Here is an 8,065-nt window from a genome sequence, read left to right as displayed (position 1 = left end):
GTCAGATAAATGGCAATTGAGCTAAATGGCAGCTCTCCTTAGATATAGCAGGCCTCCTTGAGTGAGGCTAGTATACGATTAAATGACAACAATCATTCCAACCTCAGACATACTAGCAACTGAAAACCCACTCGTACTAGCAATCACTATCTTGTTACCTATTTATAGCTTGAAGATCAAAGAAGACATCATTTTAAACTGTTCTCAAAAGATAGTTGTTAACAGTCTACACAAAATCAACAACAACTGAGATTAACCTCACAGTTACACCTTAAGAGCCTGCAGAACCTAAAAGGTCCAGGATTTTCCGTGAATGGAAGGGGGAATGATAAAAGCAAAGCCCGATTAAATGACCGTCAGTTTAACAGTGAGAGAGAAATGCTTTGTGACTTTTTGAAAGAAAGCTGTAGAAATGCATGGGGCCAAATCAATCAATACTGTATGTCTAGGGCACAGTGAAATATTACATGACTGTCATTCATTAAATATAGGCTGGTTTTATCGGTAAAACTTAATAATAAGTTACCTTAACAAAGTACTTATTAAATCATTTGCAAACTATTAGTTTATAGTTAATCCTACATTAATATACATTAACATATATAAATAATAAGTTCCTCATTGTCACTGTAATTATAAAATAATTTTTATATAACACTTTATACAATACTGATTGTGTCAAAGCAGCTTTACAGTGTCAAACAGGAAAATATGACGTATTTTGTTAATTAGCTCACATGTAAAGAGTTAGCTAATGTTTTTTTTTAATTCTTTGTTTAACAATTGTTAACCATACCTAACTGATAAACAATATTTTAAACCAGTAGTAGAGCAGTTAATGGTGAATAAATTGCTCTCACTTTAGACTAGGTCATGTAAAATACTGTATTGTCATTAACTGTATGCTTTAAACTTACCTTTAGTAGACATTATTTGCATTAATAGTGTTTCTAAAATGTTTACAAATACATTAAGCATAAATGTGCATCATTTCATAAACATGTCTTTACTATTAATAACTTTTCACATTTTCATGAAACATGAAACTCATACTACTGGTTAAAAATCACATTAGTCTCATTGTTTATACGTATATTTGTATGTAACATTTACGGGTACAATCCCAAATCACTCCACATGCTTAAAAAAGAGCATCAAGCACAGTCTTCAGAACCTCTGCTTTTGTGTTTCATGCAACCATTTTTATTTTTGAAGAAAAACACACTTCCAAAGCGAGAAGCTCAAAGCCAGATGAGAGAGAGGGAAAGTTGATGAACACTTTATGCTTAAGTAAATACTGCCTACTGTCTTCACTTCTAAGAGTACTGAAGTATTATTTGTGGGAGAACGTGCAAATACAACAAAAAACTCAAAGAAAGGACAAAACTGATTCAAATTTTAGAGGAGCTGGTTTGAACCCAAGAAAATCAGATGTCCCTGTAGACCTTGTAGCCTGAAACGACAACATATTTAGAGACGAGGAGGTAAGGAAGACAATAAACCCAGGGCATTGTGCTTAACACCTTGTCACTGCCCTGCCTAAAATATTACCTCTAATCTACGGGAAGACATTTGGAAGAGGGTCATCTGGATATTGTCAGCCGGGAAACATCAACACCCTAAACGAAAACAAGGATGGTCTTGTCAGCGAAGCCGAATCAAAATATTGTTTTGTGAAATTCATTATAGAACTGTTTCAGTTAGCCTTAGTATTTACAACTAGTACAGCTGGTTGGAACACAGCTTACTGTCCTGAAATTAACCTGGCTTAAGGGACATTAAAAATGGCACCGACCCCAGTTAGTGAAAGCTGAATTACAGTGGTTTAAAGGCTTATGTCCATTACTGTCCATTACACATCACAGGCTTGTCCAGACATCATGGAATAAAGGTCAAGGGAGCATAATTAACTTAAAATCAACCTATTAGTGACAGGCCAATAATACTAATTGTATTCTAAAACCTTCTCGACCACAGACAACTTTGTTAAGCAAGTCAAATCCATGCAGTGGCTATGATAACACCTAATCATGCAAGTATGAAATCTCCAAGTAGCTGAAATCTCAAAAACTGTTTTGTAAGTTTATGTTTCTAATCGGGCTAAACTAATTTTCAGGATGGTTTAGCTAATGCACAATTGTGTGCAAGAAAAAGGACAGTCGAAAAAAAAAGCCAATTCCTTTATACATACATACTGTACATAAATACTGTACACACAGACAGACAGACAGACAGATTTAGATTTCATTTACAATTAAAAAAAAAAATGTATATAGTGCTTTATACAATACAGATAGTTTTAAAGCATCTTCTGCGTAATAAACAGGAAAATAACAGTGTTGATGTTGCAAAATTCATTAACCATGACACTCTTAGATTGACTACAAAATTATATTGGTATTAAAGGAAAAGCATTGGTTGCTTTAAGATGGCTTAGATCCTACCCGTCTGAATGTTACCATTTTGTCTATTTAAATGGGGAATTATTAAAGTTAATGCCAGTAAAGTACGGAGTGCCTCAAGGATCTGTTTTAGGTCCTCTGCTGTTTTCAATATACACACAGCCCCTTGGAAATATTTTTAGAAAATATTAGTTATCATTGTTATGCTGATGATGCTTCAGCTATACAGTACATTGCATCAAGACCAAGTTAAATTTTTTAATTATCTAAGTTAACAGAATGTTTTAATGATATAAAAGATTGGATGACCAGTAATTTTCGTCTGTTAAATTCAGATAAGACAGAAGATTACTTATTGGACCAAATCCTGTTCTAAGAAACTGTTAGAATACAATATGCATGTAGAAGGATGTACTCTTACTTCCTCTACAGTCAAAGACCTGGTTGTTATTTATGACAGCAATTTGACTTTTCCAAATCATATTTTCTGTAAAGCTGCTCTGAAATCACATGACAAGTGCTATACAAATAAATGTGAATTTAATTGAATTAAGAAATAAATTCAATTTCAGCTGTAAAGCAGTTCCACTGAAGATAATAGTGTCCTTATTCAGCTCAATTTAATTCAGTGTTGATTAAAGTCAAAGTAACTTTATTTTTATGGTCCACTTTAGACATTCTACTTATTCTACTAACCCTACCCCTAAAACCTTACAGTCTACTAATACTCTAATTAGAGTTAGTTGACATGTAGTTTCAAAGTTACTTATTGTTAGTAGAATGTCTCAAGTATACTATCAAAATAAGCTGTAATTCAAATATTAAATAATTCTTGTAATATACTCAAGGCTAGTCTTAGAGTGAACTTCTAGCATGGCATTTCCAGTGTGGCCCTCATACTCTTGGTTAACCTGCTTTCCAAGCTCAGCAGGAGAAGAGAAATAGAGCACATATTCTACTCTAAATTTGGCAGCCAGGTTGCAGGCAGAGCTGTGCTGTGGTAAACCCTGCTTTGTGTTACGGATAAGTTCTCCAGAAAAACGTAATTATATGTTTAATGTTATTGTGATCTCAACTAACATAGACAAGAGTGATACAAAAATTAACATCATGTCATGTTATGTTCACCAAGTTGAGTTGAATGCATTGAAAAAATGACATTGATATTGCTTTACAGATGATAAAAAGATACTAGACAGCATCTAGTGCCTTTGGCATTAAAGGTTTTACTGAGATTTTGCAAATGTTCTGCTATAAAAATTCAGTTTGTTCAGTGATCATTTGTGACAAGCTGTGATTTACATTATTTTTGTCTTTACATCTTACTTATTTGATGCAGAATTGTTCTAAATGTTGCAAAGCTTCCTCATCACTCCACAGTCAAGTCAAGTCACCTTTATTTATATAGCGCTTTATACAATACAGATTGACACGAAAGCAGCTTTACAATATTAAACAGGAAAATAGTGTGTCGATAATGCAAGAGGACAATAATAAACACTAAATTTTTCAGTTAGTAAGTCAGTTCACAGCTGAACTCATTTGTAATCTTCTCAACAATCACAGCATCAGACAACACACCACAAAAAAAAACAACCTTCAAAGACCACAAAATTGTGGAAGGACAGCTCCAAGTCCATGTTAAGCTCTAAAATAATAAGGTCTTACCTTTGGGCACTTTTCCAAAGTGAGGCAGAGGATCTGCCAAGGTGCTGTGTATTTCAACATATTTTCAACGGTTTCTTGATTCACTAGACTACACAATAAAACAGTAATCACTGCTCCAACATTCCTTCATTAGATGTTTACTCCTTAATTATGGCCTGAGACCTCTTCAATGTCCATTTCGAAAAAATAAATAAAAACGGAAGCCACGGCACAGGGAGTGACATTCCTCTCTATTGCCGACCTCTGGAGCGACCACGTCCAAGCAAAGTCATCCCAGAGAGCTTTTGATCTGAAAATGAGCTTAGCATCTGAACCAATTATATGGCTCTCCTGCCTGATAGGTGAGAACAGTCATTTTCTTCTCTCCATTTGCTCTTGAAACTATTGTATAAGTGCACTCGATAACTCTCTCAAAATGAAGGACATTATAATGACAGAGAATAAATCGTAAATTATGCGGGTCAAAGTGCTCTTGATTCAGGAACTTTTAAACAGAACTGCAGAAACCCCAGAGTCATTAAAATTAGGTTAAATTAAGTCAATATTTAACATATTGGAAGCCGTGGCCTAAAGGTTTGAGAGTCGGACTCGTAACCCAAAGGTTGCGGGTTCGAGTCTCGTACCGGCAGGGATTGTAGGTGGGGGGAGTGAATGTACAGCGCTCTCTCCCACCTTCAATACCACGACTGAGGTGGGCCCCTGAGCAAGGCACCGAACCCTCAACTGCTCCCCGGGCGCCGCAGCATAAATGGCTGCCCACTGCTGTGTGTGTTCACTGCTGTGTGTGTGCACTTTGGATGGGTTCAATGCAGAGCACTAATTCCAAGTATGGGTCACCATACTTGGCCACATGTCACTTCACATATTTGCATTATAATGCATGTTCCAGGATTTACTGTATTGTACAGAATTCATCAGTGCTTATCATTCCAAATAATATAATAATGATAAAGATATGTAAGTCCACTTTTAACAATGCAGTCAATAGAATACAACAGTCAGATTCCAGAAGTAAAAATCCCATTTATTTTCCCTATAGGTAAAGAAAGACCTAGTAGTAAAACAATGGTATATGCTTTTGTTGAAGCCATCTGCCCAAATTATTACTTATTTTTTAAATAATACTATTTAATAGTGAAATTCCTGGTGAAAAACTACATTTCCCATCATTCTCCCAGATATCTCCACCAATCAGAGAATTAAGGCAAACAAATGGCACCAGAAGAACTCTTTTGTGCCCGAACACTTCCATGACGTAATCAATGCATCCTCTCTATGCTCTAAAATGACTTAAATATTTGTATATATACTCATATTTGGCAATAACATTTTTTGTAATGCTTCATGGGATTGTAGTTTGTTCCCTCATTAAAGATGTTTATTGCACACAGTCTTGTATCTTTGTCTTTTTGTCCAATTTTCAAATAAGGTTTTGCTTCAAATCAAAGTTTGTAATATGATTCTCCTGGTAGCAGGTTGGTTTGGTTCATGGCTTTAACAGATAATTTTTTTCCCCCTGTGGGAAAATGAATAGGGAAAATACTTCTGAAACCAAGGTCGCTGAAAAAGTGGGCGGGCACTAACACACTCTATTCCTGATGGATAATTTGGAAGTCAAATGGGTTGCAAACAGAGTTTTATTTCCAACAGTCCCTTCAATGATATCCAAACTAATTTGAACTGTTAAGAATTTTAACCATCTATTCAAGCCTCCACAAAATAACATGCCAAAACATCTCTCTATTCTTTGCAGTTTAGTATATTACATCCAAAGTTCATAAACAGCCAATGTTGGGTTCCTGCCAACATGTTGGTAATGGATTCTTGTAAGCTTGATCAGGAGGTGTTTTCTTAACAAACGAGCTCATTAATGCATCCAGTGTAATGATGCACCATGAACGATCAGGACAGTTCATTCCTCTGGCGTATTTGACTGGCAGCAGAGATCGTTCTGTATGTCTGTAGTGCACCAGTCGGCTCGTCCTTGCCAAATGTGACCCAGATTCACACAGCAAAGCTGACGCAGTTTCTGTCTTTTTCAACAGGCATGATTTCACCTCAACATTCAACATCTCATATTTAGTAAAGGTGACAACATGTTTTAATCAGAAGTTGTTCCCTGCTATGCACACTTTTGGGTAAAAAATATATTTTGTGCAGTGCAGCTGCAGGAATCATTTTTCCAGTTATACCTCCAGTTTTACTGAAACCAGCTGTCTTTTAACTCATTTAAACGGATGACAAACTTCAACAGGAGGAAGCAGATGATTTGTTTATGCTTTCAGCACAATGTGAGAGGTCAAGCAAGACAGGAAAAAACCCAAAACCATTCCAAGGACAAACCCTGAACAACTCAATCAAGGGCCAAAGGAAAAAGCACCATAGTTGTGCCATTACATTCAAAAGTCCAAACGCTTTGGCTTGGAGAGAGCCTTGAAGTACTCCTAACACTACCTCTATTGAAATAAGTTGTGAGGAGCATGAGAAACACTATTTGACACAACGTTAATGCCAATGTCACTCACTTATGAGGAGCCATTTCAGTTCACTTACATTTTAAACAGCTCACTATATTTTATGAATCAGAATTTAATTTCTGTAACTGAAATGGAGCGTAGCGTTAGTTCTGGCAGGTCACGTTAGTCAAGCTCGCATCAGCTGACACTCAGCTGATCCACGTCTACCTATAGGAATACGACGCCAATCATAATTCCCTTTATAAAGTCCTTTCAGTCATTATTCAGCAGCTATCGCTTTGCTTAGGAGCTAATCAGATGGTGAATTCCACCTATATAGGAAGCGTTCAATAAGGAATTTGCGACAAGGGTTCGTTTCCCACAGAGTATCTCACCAGATTCAAGTTTGTGAACTTGAAAGCGAACTCGCTGCTTTGATTGACTGATAAGCCGATAGACTTGCAAGTGACCTGATTGAGCACTGCTTCTCACAATTGACATAGAATCTTTGCCCGCAATTCATCGCTGAAGTTTTGCTAATGTGACTGCATCAACAACACTTTAACACAAGATCGTTATGCCGAGATCGATGTTTTCCCCGCTGGAAGAAGCAAGATATGAAGAAGCGTTAAAGCATCCCCGTAACAACTGGCCATTTCACCTTTTTTCATCTCTGAATGTCTTCACAAAGCTAAGCTAAGTTTCTTATTTCATTCTCATTGCCTAATGCTATGTTGGCAAATATGCCATCGTCAAATATTGCTCATTGTTTAAGGCTAGTTGTTCAGTAACATGTTTGCTAGGCATGCTGTCGTATTTTGACATGCTGGTAACATTACCCATTTAAACTTACCACAGCGGTCCTTGTTTTAAATCTGTTGTTTAAGGTTGTCTGATATGAAATAGGCTTGCTGCTTCAGGCTCATCTAATATTGGGAATGCTGTTCATTAACTTATCCGACTATTATTTCCAACATTCTGTGTTTTAGTCAGTGATATGCTGTTGCTTAAAGCTATCTAGTGTATTGGTAACATGCTTGATACTTAATGCGCAGTATGTAGATTTAGCTACTAAGGTTATTAATGCAAACATTTATCTGTATAAGGGCAACATGCCTGTTGCCTAAATTTTGAGTACTGACCTTATGCTGTACTGCATGCTGCTCTTCTCAGCTCCTTATTAAAGAGCACCTCTTCGCTGCTTCTCTTCTTCTGTAAGGGCATGCTGCCCCAGTCAATGCTATTTCAAAAAGTCTTAGAAGGCTGTCTGATATGAAATAGGCTTGCTGCTTCAGGCTCATCTAATATTGGGAATGCTGTTCATTAACTTATCCGACTATTATTTCCAACATGCTGTGTTTTAGTCAGTGATATGCTGTTGCTTAAAGCTATCTAGTGTATTGGTAACATGCTTGATACTTAATGCGCAGTATGTAGATTTAGCTACTAAGGTTATTAATGCAAACATTTATCTGTATAAGGGCAACATGCCTGTTGCCTAAATTTTGAGTACTGACCTTATGCTGTACTGCATGCTGC

General features: G+C 36.5%; 1 pseudogene; it reads right to left on the bottom strand.

Moving 5' to 3' along the window:
- Window positions 1–4,194, bottom strand: part of LOC107575910 (A-kinase anchor protein 2 pseudogene) — a 15,419-nt pseudogene extending 11,225 nt beyond the window's left edge.
- Window positions 4,195–8,065: the final 3,871 nt, after the last annotated feature.

This window comes from Sinocyclocheilus grahami, unplaced genomic scaffold, assembly GCF_001515645.1.
Source record: "Sinocyclocheilus grahami isolate Dianchi unplaced genomic scaffold, SAMN03320097.WGS_v1.1 scaffold3006.1, whole genome shotgun sequence".
NCBI lineage: Eukaryota > Metazoa > Chordata > Actinopteri > Cypriniformes > Cyprinidae > Sinocyclocheilus > Sinocyclocheilus grahami.
Note: the sequence above shows the minus strand (reverse complement) of the source record. Positions and strands in the feature narration are given on the sequence as shown.